The following is a 16,511-nucleotide window of genomic DNA, read 5'->3' on the forward strand; positions in this document are numbered from 1 at the left end:
CGAAAACCATTCCCATTCACTTCCATTGTACACAATCCAAATGGACCCAAACCCCATCCAATTCACTCCCATTGTACACAATCCCAATGGACCCAAACCCCTTCACATTCACTCCCATTGTATACAATCCCAATGGATCAAACCCCTTCCCATTCACTCCCATTGTACACAATGCCAATGGATCAAACCTTTTCCCATTCAATCCCACTATACACAATCCCAATGGACCCAAACCCCTTCCCATGCATTCCCATTGTACACAATCCCAATGGACCCAAAACCCTTCCCATTCGCTCCCATTGTACACAATCCCAATGGACGCAAACCCCTTCCCATTCACTCCCACTGAACACAATACCAATGGATCAAACCCCTTCCCATTCACTCCCGTTGTACACAATCCCAATGGATCAAACACCTTCCCATTAATCACAATTGTACATAATCCCAATGGAACCAAACCCCTTCCCAATCGCTCCCATTGATCACAATCCCAATGGACCCAAAACCCTTCCCATTCACTCCCATTGTACACAATCCCAATGGACCAAGACCCTTTCGCATTCACTCCCATTGTACACAATCCCAATGGAACCAAACCCCTTCCCATTCACTCCCACTGTACACAATCCCAATGGACCCAAACCCCTTCCCAACAACTCCCATTGTACACAATTCCAATGGACGCAAACCCATTCCCATTCACTCCCACTGTACACAATCCCAATGGATCAAACCCCTTCCCATTCACTCCCATTGTACTCAATCCCAATGGACCATAACCCCTTCCCGTTCACTCCCACAGTACACAATCCCAATGGATCAAACACCTTCCCATTCATTCCCATTGTACACAATCCCAATGGATCCAAAACCCTTCCCATTTGCTCCAATTGTTCACAATCCCAGTGGAACCAAATCCATTCCCATTCACTCCCATTGTACACAATTCCAATGGACCCAAACCCCTTCCCATTCATTCCCATTGTACACAACCCTAATGGATCCATACCCCTTCCCATTCACTCACATTGTACAAAATCCCATTGGATCCAAACCCCTTCCCATTCACTCCCATTGTACAAAATCCCAATGGACCCAAACCTCTTCCCATTCACTCCCATTGTACACAATCCCAATGGATCCAAACCCCTTCCCATTCACTCCATTTATACACAATCCCAATGGGCCTAAACCTCCTCCCATTCACTCCCATTATACACAATCCCAAAGGACCCAAAATCCTTCCCATTCACTCCCACTGTACACAATCCCAATGGACCCAAATACCTTCTATTCACTCCCATTGTACACAATCACACTGGAGCCAAACCCCTTCCCTTCACTCCCATTGTACACAATCCCAATGGACCCAAACCCCTTCCCATTCACTCCCACTGTACACAATCCCACTGAAACCAAACCGCTTCCCATTGACTCCCATTGTACACAATCCCAATGAACCCAAACCCCTTCCCATTCACTCCCGCTGTCCACAATCCCAATCGACCCGAGCCCCTTCCCATTGACTCCCATTGTACACAATCCCAATGAACCCAAACCCCTTCTCATTCACAACCTCTATACACGATCCCAATGGACACATACCCCTTCCCATTCACTCCCATTGTACACAATCCCAGTGGATCAAACCCCTTCCCATTCACTCCCATTGTACACAATCCCAATGGACCCAAAACTCTTCACATTCACTCCCATTATATTCAATCCCAATGGACCCAAAACCCTTCCCATTCACTCGCATTGTACACAATCCCAATGGACCCAAATACCTTCCATTCACTCCCATTGTACACAAGCCCAATGGACCCAAACCTCTTCCCATTCACTTCCATTGTACACAATCCAAATGGACAGAAACCCCTTCCCATTCACTCCCATTGTACACAATCCCAATGGACCCAAACCGCTTCCCATTCACTCCCACTCTACACAATCCCAGTGGAAGAAAACCCTTTGCCATTCACTCCCATTGTACACAATCACAATAGACCCAAACCCCTTCCCATTCATTCCCATTGCACACAATCCCAATGGACCCAAACCCCTTCCCATTCACTCCCATTGTACACAATCCCAATAGACCCAAAACCCTTCCCATTCATGCCCGCAATATACAATCCAAATGGACGCAAACCCCTTCCCATTCACTCCCATTGTACACAATCCCAGTGGATCAAACCCCTTCCCATTCACTCCCGTTGTACACAATCGCAATGGATCCAAACCATATCCCATTCACCGCCATTGTACACAATCCCAATGGACGCAAACCCCTTCCCATTCACTCCCATTGTACACAATCCCAATCGACCCAAAACCCTTCCCATTCACGCCCGCTGTACACAATCCCAATGGACCCAAACCCCTTCCCATTCACTCCCATTGTAGACAATCCCAATAGACCCAAAACCCTTCCCATTCAAGCCCGCTATATACAATCCAAATGGACCCAAACCCCTTCCCATTCACTCCCATTGTACACAATCCCAATGGATCCAAAACCCTTCCCATTCGCTCCAATTGTTCACAATCCCAGTGGAACCAAACCCATTCCCATTCACTCCCATTGTAGACAATTCCATTGGACCCAAACCCATTCCCATTCACTCCCATTGTACACAACCCCAATGGATCCATGCCCCTTCCCATTCACTCCCATTGTACAAAATCCCATTGGATCCAAATCCCTTCCCATTCACTCCCATTGTGCACAATACCAATGGGACCAAACCTCTTCCCATTCACTCCCACTGTACACAATCCCAATGGACCCAAATACCTTCCATTCACTCCCATTGTACACAATCCCAATGGAGCCAAACCCCTTCACTTCACTCCCATTGTACACAATCCCAATGGACCCAAACCCCTTCCCATTCACTCCCACTGTACACAATCCCAATGAAACCAAACCGCTTCCCATTGACTCCCATTGTACACAATCCCAATGAACCCAAACCCCTTCCCATTCACTCCCACTGTACACAATCCCAATCGACCCAAAATCCTTCCCATTCACTCCCACTGTACACAATCCCACTGAAACCAAACCGCTTCCCATTGACTCCCATTGTACACAATCCCAATGAACCCAAACCCCTTCCCATTCACTCCATTTATACACAATCCCAATGGGCCTAAACCTCTTCCCATTCACTCCCATTATACACAATCCCAAAGGACCCAAAATCCTTCCCATTCACTCCCACTGTACACAATCCCAATGGACCCAAATACGTTCTATTCACTCCCATTGTACACAATCGCACTGGGGCCAAACCCCTTCCCTTCACTCCCATTGTACACAATCCCAATGGACCCAAAACCCTTCCCATTCACTCCCACTGTACACAATCCCACTGAAACCAAACCGCTTCCCATTGACTCCCATTGTACACAATCCCAATGAACCCAAACCCCTTCCCATTCACTCCCGCTGTCCACAATCCCAATCGACCCGAGCCCCTTCCCATTGACTCCCATTGTACACAATCCCAATGAACCCAAACCCCTTCTCATTCACAACTGCTATACACGATCCCAATGGACACAAACCCCTTCCCATTCACTTCCATTGTACACAATCCCAGTGGATCAAACCCCTTCCCATTCACTCCCATTGTACACAATCCCAATGGACCCAAAACTCTTCACATTCACTCCCATTATATTCAATCCCAATGGACCCAAAACCCTTCCCATTCACTCGCATTGTACACAATCCCAATGGACCCAAATACCTTCCATTCACTCCCATTGTACACAATCCCAATGGATCCAAACCCCTTCCCATTCACTTCATTTGTACACAATCCAAATGGACCGAAAACCCTTCCCATTCACTCCCATTGTACACAATCCCAATGGACCCAAACCACTTCCCATTCACTCCCACTCTACACAATCCCAATGGAAGAAAACCCTTTGCCATTCACTCCCATTGTACACAATCCCAATAGACCCAAACCCCTTCCCATTCATTCCCATTGCACACAATCCCAATGGAACCAATCCCCTTCCCATTCACTCCCATTGTACACAATCCCAATAGACCCAAAACCCTTCCCATTCATGCCCGCTATATACAATCCAAATGGACGCAAACCCCTTCCCATTCACTCCCATTGTACACAATCCCAGTGGATCAAACCCCTTCCCATTCACTCCCGTTGTACACAATCGCAATGGATCCAAACCATTTCCCATTCACCGCCATTGTACACAATCCCAATGGACGCAAACCCCTTCCCATTCACTCCCATTGTACACAATCCCAATCGACCCAAAACCCTTCCCATTCACGCACGCTGTTCACAATCCCAATGGACCCAAACCCCTTCCGATTCACTCCCATTTTACACAATCCCAATAGACCCAAAACCCTTCCCATTCAAGCCCGCTATATACAATCCAAATGGACCCAAACCCCTTCCCATTCACTCCCATTGTACACAATCCCAGTGGATCAAACCCCTTCCCATTCACTCCCGTTGTACACAATCCCAATGGATCAAACACCTTCCAATTAATTACAATTGTACATAATCCCAATGGAACCAAACCCCTTCCCATTCGCTCCCATTGTTCACAATCCCAATGGACCCAAAACCCTTCCCATTCACTCCCATTGTACACAATCCCAATGGACCAAAACCCTTTCGCATTCACTCCCATTGTACACAATCCCAATGGACCCAAACCCCTTCCCATTCACTCCCACTGTACACAATCCCAATGGACCCAAACCCCTTCCCAACAACTCCCATTGTACACAATTCCAATGGACGCAAACCCCTTCCCATTCACTCCCATTGTACTCAATCCCAATGGACCATAACCCCTTCCCGTTCACTCCCATTGTACACAATCCCAATGGATCAAACACCTTCCCATTCATTTCCATTGTACACAATCCCAATGGATCCAAAACCCTTCCCATTCGCTCCAATTGTTCACAATCCCAGTGGAACCAAACCCATTCCCATTCACTCCCATTGTAGACAATTCCATTGGACCCAAACCCATTCCCATTCACTCCCATTGTACACAACCCCAATGGATGGCATACCCCTTCCCATTCACTCCCATTGTACAAAATCCCATTGGATCCAAACCCCTTCCCATTCACTCCCATTGTGCACAATCCCAATGTAACCAAACCTCTTCCCATTCACTCCCATTGTACACAATCCCAATGGACCCAAATCCGTTCCCATTCACTCCATTTATACACAATCCCAATGGACCCAAACCTCTTCCCATTCACTCCCATTATACACAATCCCAATGGACCCAAAATCCTTCCCATTCACTCCCACTGTACACAATCCCAATGGACCCAAATACCTTCCATTCACTCCCATTGTACACAATCCCAATGAAACCAAACCGCTTCCCATTGACTCCCATTGTACACAATCCCAATGAACCCAAACCCCTTCCCATTCACTCCCGCTGTACACAATCCCAATCGACACAAACCCCTTCCCATTCACTCCCGCTGTACACAATCCCAATGGACCCAAACCCCTTCCCATTCACTCCCACTGTACACAATCCCAATGGACCGAAACCCCTTCCCATTCACTCCCATTGTACACAATCCCAATGGACCCAAACTGTTTCCCATTCACTCCCACTGTACACAATCCCAATGGACGCAAACCCTTTCCCATTCACTCCCATTGTACAGAATCCCAATAGACCCAAACCCCTTCACATTCATTCCCATTGCACACAATCCCAATGGACCCAAACCCCTTCCCATTCACTCCCATTGTACACAATCCCAATGGACTCAAACCCCTTCCCATTCACTCCCATTGTACACAATCTCAATGGATCAAACACCTTCCCATTAATTACAATTGTACATAATCCCAATGGAACCAAATCCCTTCCCATTCCCTCCCATGGTTCACAATCCCAACGGACCCAAAACCCTTCCCATTCACTCCCATTGTACACAATCCCAATGGACCCAAACCCATGCCCATTCACACCCACTGTACACAATCGCAATGGACCCAAACCCCTTCCCAACAACTCCCATTGTACACAATTACAATGGACGCAAACCCATTCCCATTCACTCCCATTGTAAAAAATCCCAATGGAAGCAAACCCCTTCCCATTCACTCCCATTCTACACAATCCCAATGGACCCAAACCCCATCCCATTCACTCACATTATAAACAATCCCAATGGACCCAAACCCTTTCCCATTCACTCCAATTGTACACAATCCCAATAGACCCAAACCCCTTCCCATTCATTCCCATTGAACACAATTCCAATGGACCCAAACACCTTCCCATTCACTCCCATTGTACACAATCCCAATGGACTCAAACCCCTTCCCATTCATTCCCATTGAACACAATTCCAATGGACCCAAACCCCTTCCCATTCCCTCCCATTGTACACTATCCCAATGGACCCAAACCACTTCCCATTCAGCCCCATTGTACACAATCCCAATGGACCCAAACCCCTTCCCATTGTACACAATCCCAATGGACCCAAAACCCTTCCCATTCACGCCTGCTGTACACAATCCCAATGGACCCAAACCCCTTCCAATTCACTCCCATTGTAAACAATCCCAATAGACCCATAAACCATCCCATTCACGCCCGCTATATACAATCCCAATGGACCGAAACCTCTTCCCATTCACTCCCATTGTACACAATCACAGTGAATCAAACCCCTTTCCATTCACTCCCATTGTACACAATCCCAATGGACCCAAACCCCTCCCCATTCACTCCCATTGTTCACAATCCCAATGGATCAAACCCCTTCCCATTCACTCCCATTGTACAAAATCCCAATGGATCCAAACCCCATCCCATTAACTCCTACTGTACACAATCTCAATGGATCCAAACCCCATCCCATTCACTCCCATTGTACAGAACCCCAATGGACCAAAACTCCTTCCCATTCACTCCCATTGTACACAATCCCAATGGACCCAAACCGCTTCCCATTCACTCCCATTGTACACAATCCCAATGGACCCAAACCCCTTCCCATTCACACCCACTGTACACAATCCCAATTCACCCAAACCCCTTCCCATTGAATGCCATTGTACTTAATCCCAATGGAACCAAACCACTTCCCATTCACTCCCATTGCACACAATTCCAATGGACCCAAACCCCTTCCCATTCACTCCCATTGTTCACAATCCCAATGGATCAAACCCCTTCCCATTCACTCCCATTGTACAAAAAGCCAATGGATCCAAACCCCATCCCATGAACTCCTACTGTACACAATCGCAATGGACCCAAACCCCATCCCATTCACTCCCATTGTACAGAATCCCAATGGACCAAAACCCCTTCCCATTCACTCCCATTGTACACAATCCCAATGGACACAAACCCCTTCCCATTCACTCCCACTGTACACAATCCCAATGGACCCAAACCAATCCCATTCACTCCCATTTTACACAATCCCAATGGACGCAAACACCTTCCCATTCACTCCCACTGTACACAATCCCAATGGATCAAACCCCTTCCCATTGAATGCCATTGTGCTTAATCCCAATGGAACCAAACCCCTTCCCATTCACTCCCATTGTACACAATTCCAATGGACCCAAACCCCTTCCCATTCACTCCCATTGTACAAAATCCCATTGGATCCAACCCCTTCCCATTCACTCCCATTGTACAAAATCCCAATGGACCCAAACCTCTTCCCATTCACTCCCATTGTACACAATCCCAATGGACCCAAACCCCTTCCCATTCACTCCATTTATACACAATCCCAATGGACCTAAACCTCTTCCCATTCACTCCCATTATACACAATCCCAAAGGACCCAAAATCCTTCCCATTCACTCCCACTGTACACAATCCCACTGAAACCAAACCGCTTCCCATTGACTACCATTGTACACAATCCCAATGAACCCAAACCCCTTCCCATTCAGTCCCGCTGTCCACAATCCCAATCGACCCGAGCCCCTTCCCATTGACTCCCATTGTACACAATCCCAATGAACCCAAACCCCTTCTCATTCACAACCGCTATACACGATCCCAATGGACACAAACCCCTTCCCATTCACTCCCATTGTACACAATCCTAGTGGATCAAACCCCTTCCCATTCACTCCCATTGTACACAATCCCAATGGACCCAAAACTCTTCACATTCACTCCCATTATATTCAATCCCAATGGACCCAAAACCCATCCCATTCACTCGCACTGTACACAATCCCAATGGACCCAAATACCTTCCATTCACTCCCATTGTACACAATCCCAATGGACCCAAACCCCTTCCCATTCACTTCCATTGTACACAATCCAAATGGACCGAAACCCCTTCCCATTCACTCCCATTGTACACAATCCCAATAGACCCAAACCGCTTCCCATTCACTCCCACTCTACACAATCCCAATGGAAGAAAACCCTTTGCCATTCACTCCCATTGTACACAATCCCAATAGACCCAAACCCCTTCCCATTCATTCCCATTGCACACAATCCCAATGGACCCAAACCCCTTCCCATTCACTCCCATTGTACACAATCCCAATGGATCAAAACCCCATCCCATTAGCTCCTACTGTACAAAATCTCAATGGACCCAAACCCCATTCCATTCACTCCCATTGTACAGAATCCCAATGGACCAAAACCACTTCCCATTCACTCCCATTGTACACATCCCAATGGACCCAAACCACTTCCCATTCACTCCCACTGTAGACAATCCCAATGGACCCAAACCCCTTCCCATTCACTCCCAATGAACACAAACCCAATGCACGCAAACACCTTCCCATTCACTCCCACTGTACACAATCCCAATGGATCAAACCCCTTCCCATTGAATGCCATTGTACTCAATCCCAATGGAACCAAACCCCTTCCCATTCACTCCCATTGTACACAATTCCAATGGACCCAAACCCCTTCCCATTCACTCCCATTGTACACAATCCCAATGGACCCAAAGCCCATCCCATTCACTCCCACTGTACACAATCCCAATTGAACCAAACCCCTTCCCATTCACTTCCATTCTACACAATCCGAACGGACACAAACCCCTTCCCATTCCCTCCCACTGTACACAATCCCAATGGATCAAACCTCTTCCCATTCACTCCCATTGTACTCAATCCCAATGGACCCAAACCCCTTCCCGTTCACTCCCACTGTACACAATGCCAATGGATCAAACACCTTCCCATTCATTCCCATTGAACACAATCCCAATGGACCCAAACCCCATCCCATTCACTCCCATTGTACTCGTTCCCAATGGACCCAAAACCCCTTCCCATTCACTTCCATTGTACACAATCCAAATGGACCGAAACCCCTTCCCATTCACTCCCATTGAACACAATCCCAATGGACCGAAACCGCTTCCCATTCAATCCCACTGTACACAATCCCAATGCAGCCAAACCCGTTCCCATTCACTCCCGTTGTACACAATCCCAATAGACCCAAACCCCTTCCCATTCAGTCCCATTGCACAGAATCCCAATGGACCCAAACCCCTTCCCATTCACTCCCAATGTACACAATCCCAATTGACCCAAACCCCTTCCCATTCACTTCCATTCTACACAATCCCAACGGACACAAACCCCTTCCCATTCCCTCCCACTGTACACAATCCCAATGGATCAAACCTCTTCCCATTCACTCCCATTGTACTCAATCCCAATGGACCCAAACCCCTTCCCGTTCACTCCCACTGTACACAATGCCAATGGATCAAACACCATCCCATTCATTCCCCTTGAACACAATCCCAATGGACCCAAACCCCATCCCATTCACTCCCATTGTACACATTCCCAATGGACCCAAAACCCCTTCCCATTCACTTCCATTGTACACAATCCAAATGGACCGAAACCCCTTCCCATTCACTCCCATTGTACACAATCCCAATGGACCGAAACCGCTTCCCATTCAATCCCACTGTACACAATCCCAATGGACCCAAACCCGTTCCCATTCACTCCCGTTGTACACAATCCCAATAGACCCAAACCCCTTCCCATTCATTCCCATTGCACAGAATCCCAATGGACCCAAACCCCTTCCCATTCACTCCCATTGTACACAATCCCAATAGACCCAAACCCCTTCCCATTCACTCCCATTGTACACAATCTCATTGGACCCAAACCATTTCCCATTCACCGCCATTGTACACAATCCCAATGGACGCAAACCCCTTCCCATTCACTCCCATTGTACACAATCCCAATCGACCCAAAACCCTTCCCATTCACGCCCGCTGTACACAATCCCAATGGACCCAAACCCCTTCCCATTCACTCCCATTGTACACAATCCCAATAGACCCAAAACCCTTCCCATTCAAGCCCGCTATATACAATCCAAATGGACCCAAACCCCTTTACATTCACTCCCATTGTACACAATCCCAGTGGATCAAACCCCTTCCCATTCACTCCCGTTGTACACAATCCCAATGGATCAAACACCTTCCAATTAATTACAATTGTACATAATCCCAATGGAACCAAACCCCTTCCCATTCGCTCCCATTGTTCACAATCCCAATGGACCCAAAACCCTTCCCATTCACTCCCATTGTACACAATCCCAATGGACCAAAACCCTTTCGCATTCACTCCCATTGTACACAATCCCAATGGACCCAAACCCCTTCCCATTCACTCCCACTGTACACAATCCCAATGGACCCAAACCCCTTCCCAACAACTCCCATTGTACACAATTCCAATGGACGCAAACCCCTTCCCATTCACTCCCATTGTACTCAATCCCAATGGACCATAACCCCTTCCCGTTCACTCCCACTGTACACAATCCCAATGGATCAAACACCTTCCCATTCATTTCCATTGTACACAATCCCAATGGATCCAAAACCCTTCCCATTCGCTCCAATTGTTCACAATCCCAGTGGAACCAAACCCATTCCCATTCACTCCCATTGTAGACAATTCCATTGGACCCAAACCCATTCCCATTCACTCCCATTGTACACAACCCCAATGGATGGCATACCCCTTCCCATTCACTCCCATTGTACAAAATCCCATTGGATCCAAACCCCTTCCCATTCACTCCCATTGTGCACAATCCCAATGTAACCAAACCTCTTCCCATTCACTCCCATTGTACACAATCCCAATGGACCCAAACCCCTTCCCATTCACTCCATTTATACACAATCCCAATGGACCCAAACCTCTTCCCATTCACTCCCATTATACACAATCCCAATGGACCCAAAATCCTTCCCATTCACTCCCACTGTACACAATCCCAATGGACCCAAATACCTTCCATTCACTCCCATTGTACACAATCCCAATGGAGCCAAACCCCTTCCCTTCACTCCCATTGTACACAATCCCAATGGACCCAAACCCCTTCCCATTCACTCCCACTGTACACAATCCCAATGAAACCAAACCGCTTCCCATTGACTCCCATTGTACACAATCCCAATGAACCCAAACCCCTTCCCATTCACTCCCGCTGTACACAATCCCAATCGACACAAACCCCTTCCCATTCACTCCCGCTGTACACAATCCCAATGGACCCAAACCCCTTCCCATTCACTCCCACTGTACACAATCCCAATGGACCGAAACCCCTTCCCATTCACTCCCATTGTACACAATCCCAATGGACCCAAACTGTTTCCCATTCACTCCCACTGTACACAATCCCAATGGACGCAAACCCTTTCCCATTCACTCCCATTGTACAGAATCCCAATAGACCCAAACCCCTTCACATTCATTCCCATTGCACACAATCCCAATGGACCCAATCCCCTTCCCATTCACTCCCATTGTACACAATCCCAATGGACTCAAACCCCTTCCCATTCACTCCCATTGTACACAATCTCAATGGATCAAACACCTTCCCATTAATTACAATTGTACATAATCCCAATGGAACCAAAACCCTTCCCATTCACTCCCATTGTACACAATCCCAATGGACCAAAACCCTTTCGCATTCAGTCCCATTTTACACAATCCCAATGGACCCAAACCCATTCCCATTCACACCCACTGTACACAATCCCAATGGACCCAAACCCCTTCCCAACAACTCCCATTGTACACAAATACAATGGACGCAAACCCATTCCCATTCACTCCCATTGTAAAAAATCCCAATGGAAGCAAACCCCTTCCCATTCACTCCCATTCTACACAATCCCAATGGACCCAAACCCCATCCCATTCACTCACATTATAAACAATCCCGATGGACCCAAACCCTTTCCCATTCACTCCAATTGTACACAATCCCAATAGACCCAAACCCCTTCCCATTCATTCCCATTGAACACAATTCCAATGGACCCAAACACCTTCCCATTCACTCCCATTGTACACAATCCCAATGGACTCAAACCCCTTCCCATTCACTCCCATTGTACACAAACCCAATGGACCCAAACCCCTTCCCATTCACTCCCATTGTATACTATCCCAATGGACCCAAACCACTTCCCATTCAGCCCCATTGTACACAATCCCAATGGACCCAAACCCCTTCCCATTGTACACAATCCCAATGGACCCAAAACCCTTCCCATTCACGCCTGCTGTACACAATCCCAATGGACCCAAACCCCTTCCAATTCACTCCCATTGTAAATAATCCCAATAGACCCATAAACCTTCCCATTCACGCCCGCTATATACAATCCCAATGGACCGAAACCTCTTCCCATTCACTCCCATTGTACACAATCACAGTGAATCAAACCCCTTTCCATTCACTCCCATTGTACACAATCCCAATGGACCCAAACCCCTTCCCATTCACTCCCATTGTTCACAATCCCAATGGATCAAAACCCTTCCCATTCACTCCCATTGTACAAAATCCCAATGGATCCAAACCCCATCCCATTAACTCCTACTGTACACAATCTCAATGGATCCAAACCCCATCCCATTCACTCCCATTGTACAGAATCCCATTGGACCAAAACCCCTTCCCATTCACTCCCATTGTACACAATCCCAATGGACCCACACCCCTTCCCATTCACTCCCATTGTACACAATCCCAATGGACCCAAACCCCTTCCCATTCACACCCACTGTACACAATCCCAATTCACCCAAACCCCTTCCCATTGAATGCCATTGTACTTAATCCCAATGGAACCAAACCCCTTCCCATTCACTCCCATTGTACACAATTCCAATGGACCCAAACCCCTTCCCATTCACTCCCATTGTACACAATCCCAATGGACCAAATCCCCTTCCCATTCACTCCCACTGTACACAATCCCAATTCACCCAAACCCCTTCCCATTCACTTGCATTCTACACAATCCCAACGGACGCAAACCCCTTCCGATTCACTCCCATTGTACACAATCCCAATGGATCAAACCCCCTCCCATTCACTCCCATTGTACTCAATCCCAATGGACGCAAACCCCTTCCCGTTCACTCCCATTGTACACAATCCCAATGGACCCGAAACCCGTTCCCATTCACTTCCATTGTACACAATCCAAATGGACCCAAACCCCATCCAATTCACTCTCATTCTACACAATCCCAATGGACCCAAACCCCATCCCATTCACTCCCATTGTACAGAATCGCAATGGACCCAAACACCTTCCCATTCACTCCCATTGTACACAATCCCAATAGACCCAAAACCATTCCCATTCAAGCCCGCTATATACAATCCAAATGGACCCAAACCCCTTCCCATTCACTCCCATTGTACACAATCCCAGTGGATCAAACCCCTTCCCATGCACTCCCATTGTACACAATCCCAATGGACCCAAACCCCTTCACATTCACTCCCATTGTATACAATCCCAATGGATCAAACCCCTTCCCATTCACTCCCATTGTACACAATACCAATGGATCAAACCCCTTCCCATTCACTCCCGTTGTACACAATCCCAATGGATCAAACACCTTCCCATTAATCACAATTGTACATAATCCCAATGGAACCAAACCCCTTCCCAATCGCTCCCATTGTTCACAATCCCAATGGACCCAAAACCCTTCCCCTTCACTCCCATTGTACACAATCCCAATGGACCAAAACCCTTTCGCATTCACTCCCATTGTACACAATACAAATGGAACCAAACCCCTTCCCATTCACTCCCACTGTACACAATCCCAATGGACCCAAACCGCTTCCCAACAACTCCCATTGTACACAATTCCAATGGACGCAAACCCATTCCCATTCACTCCCACTGTACACAATCCCAATGGATCAAACCCCTTCCCATTCACTCCCATTGTACTCAATCCCAATGGATCAAACACCTTCCCATTCATTCCCATTGTACACAATCCCAATGGATCCAAAACCCTTCCCATTCGCTCCAATTGTTCACAATCCCAGTGGAACCAAACCCATTCCCATTCACTCCCATTGCATACAATTCCAATGGACCCAAACCCCTTCCCATTCACTCCCATTGTACACAACCCTAATGGATCCATACCCCTTCCCATTCACTCACATTGTACAAAATCCTATTGGATTAAAACCCCTTCCCATTCACTACCATTGTACACAATCCCAATGGAACCAAACCTCTTCCCATTCACTCCCATTGTACACAATCCCGATTGACCCAAACCCCTTCCCATTCACTCCATTTATACACAATCCCAATGGACCCAAACCTCTTCCCATTCGCTCCCATTATACACAATCCCAAAGGACCCAAAATCCTTCCCATTCACTCCCATTGTACACAATCCCAATGGACCCAAACCCCTTCCCATTCACTCCATTTATACACAATCCCAATGGACCTAAACCTCTTCCCATTCACTCCCATTGTACACAATACCAATGGAGCCAAACCCGTTCCCTTCACTCCCATTGTCCACAACCCCAATGGGATCAAACTCGTTCCCATTCACTCCCACTGTACACAAACCCAATGAAACCAAAACCCTTCCCATTGACTCCCACTGTACACAATCCCAATGAACCCAAAGCCCTTTCCATTCACTCCCGCTGTACACAATCCCAATCGACCCAAACCCCTTCCCATTCACTCCCGCTGTACACAATACCAATGAACCCAAACCCATTCCCAGTCACTCACACTGTACACAATCCCAATGGACCCAAACCCCTTCCAATTCACTCCCATCGTACACGATCCCAATGGACCCAAACCCCTTCCCATTCACTCCCCCTGTACACAATCCCAATGGACCCAAACCCCTTCCCATTCACTCCCGCTGCACACAAGTCCAATGGACCCAAACCCCTTCCCATTCACTCCCACTCTACAAATCCCAATGGACCAAAACCCCTTCCCATTCACTCCCATTGTACACAATCCCAATGGACACAAACCCCTTCTCATTCACAACCACTATGCACAATCCCAATGGACCTAAACCCCTTCCCATTCACTCCCATTGTACACAATCCCAATGGATCAAACCCCAGCCCATTCACTCCCATTGTACACAATCCCAATGGACCGAAATCCCTTCCCATTCACTCCTACTGTACACAATCACAATGGACACAAATACCTTCCATTCACTCCCATTGTACACAATCCCAATGGACCCAAACCCCTTCCTGTTCACTCCCATTGTCCACAACCCCAATGGATCAAACCCTTTCCCATTCACTCCCACTGTACACAATCCCAATGAAAGCAAACCCCTTCCCATTGACTCCCATTGTACAGAATCGCAATGAACCCAAACCCCTTCCAATTCACTCCCGCAGTACACAATACCAATGGACCCAAACCCCTTCCCATTCACTCCCGCTGTACAAATCGCAATGGACCGAAACCACTTCCCATTCACTCCCATTGTACACAATCCCAATGAACCCAAACCCCTTCCCATTCACTCCCGCAGTACACAATCCCAATCGACCAAAACCGCTTCCCATTCACTCCCGCTGTACACAATCCCAATGGACCCAAACCCCTTCCCATTCAATCCCGCTGTACAAATCGCAATGGACCGAAACCCCTTCCAATTCACTCCCATTGTACACAATCCCAATGGACCCAAACCCTTTCTCATTCACACCCGCTATACACAATCCCAATGGACCCAAACCCCTTCCCATTCACTCCCATTGTACACAATCACAATGGACACAAAACCCATCCCATTCACGCCCGCTGTACATAATCCCAATGGACCCAAACCCCTTCCCATTCACTCCCATTGCACACAATCCCAATAGATCCAAAACCCTTCCCAGTCAAGCCCGCTATACACAATCTCAATGGACCCAAACCCCTTCCCATTCACTCCCATTGTACACAATCCCAATGGACCCAAACCCCTTCCCATTCACTCCCACTGTACACAATCCCAATTCACCCAAACCCCTTCCCATTCACTTCAATTCTACACAATCCCAACGGACGCAAACCCCTTCCGATTCACTCCCA

Source organism: Cetorhinus maximus, unplaced genomic scaffold, assembly GCF_964194155.1.
Source record: "Cetorhinus maximus unplaced genomic scaffold, sCetMax3.hap1.1 HAP1_SCAFFOLD_635, whole genome shotgun sequence".
In the NCBI taxonomy this organism is placed as follows: Eukaryota; Metazoa; Chordata; class Chondrichthyes; order Lamniformes; family Cetorhinidae; genus Cetorhinus; species Cetorhinus maximus.